The sequence below is a fragment of the Herpailurus yagouaroundi genome, unplaced genomic scaffold (assembly GCF_014898765.1).
Source record: "Herpailurus yagouaroundi ecotype Mexico unplaced genomic scaffold, PumYag 67503, whole genome shotgun sequence".
NCBI lineage: Eukaryota > Metazoa > Chordata > Mammalia > Carnivora > Felidae > Herpailurus > Herpailurus yagouaroundi.
The window spans coordinates 869,266-871,035 of record NW_024420310.1 but is presented as its reverse complement, the minus strand read 5'-3'; the positions used below and the strand labels follow the sequence as shown (position 1 = coordinate 871,035).

The 1,770-nt window shown below is 43.8% G+C and overlaps 1 long non-coding RNA gene across 1 annotated transcript in view; it reads left to right on the top strand.

The window, feature by feature from the left end:
• The first annotated feature begins 373 nt into the window (after positions 1–373).
• LOC121025108 (uncharacterized) overlaps positions 374–1,770 on the top strand; it is a 3,051-nt gene continuing 1,654 nt past the window's right edge. The window contains exon 1 of the long non-coding RNA XR_005787947.1: positions 374–454. This is a non-coding gene — a long non-coding RNA (uncharacterized LOC121025108). The remainder of the gene's footprint in view (positions 455–1,770) is intronic.

Below are 1,770 nucleotides of genomic sequence, written 5' to 3'. Positions count from 1 at the left end.
ATTCATACATTCATTATCTTATTAAATCCTAACAATCCTGTAATGCAAATACTATTGTTATTATCACGGTTCTACGAAACCTGGAACTGATGATGATGTAGTTTATCCAAAGTCACACATCTATTAAGCGATGGAGACACTTGTTCAGATATTCTAGTATATACGATGAGAGTGACAGCGTTGAAATACTTTGACAGTGATGTCACTTCATGGCATTAGTTCCCAAGGCTTCACTCTGATGGGGAACTCCCTCCTGGTTAATAGTATCTACCACTATTTGCTAGGCACTATTTTAAGCACTTAATATACATACTAACTTATTTAATACTTGCAGAAACCTAAATGTATGTATGATTATTGTCCCCATTTTACAGATGAGGAACCTGAGGCCCAGAAGTGAAGTCACTTTTCCAAGTCACATAGGCAAGCCGGCAATGTCAGGAGTCCAATCCAGGTAATCAGGCTCCAGAATGTGTACTGAGTTTTGTTGTTGTTGTTGTTTTTAAGAGGGAGAGAGCATGCCAGCAGGGGAGAGGGGCAGAGGGAGGGAATGGTGGGGTGGGGAGAGAGAAAGAAAGAATGAATGAATGAATCTTAAGCAGTCTCCATGCTCAGCATGGGGCTTGACATGGGGCTTGATTCCACGACTCTGGGATCATGACCTGGGCCGAAATCAAGAGTTAGCCACTCAATCAACTGAACCAGTCAGGTGCCTCAAGGGTCTGTAGTCTTTATCATGGCATCATCCTGTTGTCCAGGAGAGTGCGAGTGAATCACTGGGGCCATACCTGGTTTTGCAGTGTAATTTCTGCAATCATGGCCTTAAGTGTGCCTAACTAATCTGATCGTCGTTGAGCTTTATTGATCATCTACATGTCTACATGGCATACCGTCCAAAGATTCAATTAGGTTTTCCTTCAGTGTCAAGACAAGAGTGAAAAAGTCACGTTCACACTCACCCCTACTTACTCTCTAAACTCTTCAGAGGACTCAGTTCACAGATGTAGAAAAAAGCATGTGTTGTTGAGCAGTTGCACCTGCTAATCAACTAGAGTGACAGAGTGACATCCCTGAACTGACTGCAGGGTTCCATTTTAGCAAATCAATACCCGGGGTGACACAGATCCACTAGGGAGGAAGCCAGAAGTGACCTGTGAGGCCTGCCACTTCGATCTGCTCACTCGACCTGTGTTCCCTGCTCAGGTCATAATGCCTAAATAACCTTCCTCCTCCTCACCGTCTCCGTTCTTCCCCGGACATGTGCGTGCGTGTGCACGCACACAGAGATACTGCGTTAAAATTTTTCCAAATTGGGGCGCCTGGGTGGCGCAGTCGGTTAGGCGTCCGACTTCAGCCAGGTCACGATCTCGCGGTCCGTGAGTTCGAGCCCCGCGTCGGGCTCTGGGCTGATGGCTCAGAGCCTGGAGCCTGTTTCCGATTCTGTGTCTCCCTCTCTCTTTGCCCCTCCCCCGTTCATGCTCTGTCTCTCTCTGTCCCAAAAATAAATAAACGTTGAAAAAAAAAATTTAAAAAAAAAAAAAATAAAAATAAAATTTTTCCAAATGAATAAACAACCATTTGAGGAAAGGTAGTATAAGTGAGTTTAAAATCAACTTACCCTTGGAAATTCCTTAAATTGCCCCCAAATGTACAGTTCAGAATATCTCTACGTAATTTCAGCATAACCAGTTTTTCCTTCAGTGTTGACACCAGTTGTTTTTTTCAGTTGGTTATTAGCTGAATTAATTAGCTTGCCATTTGGAACCCTAT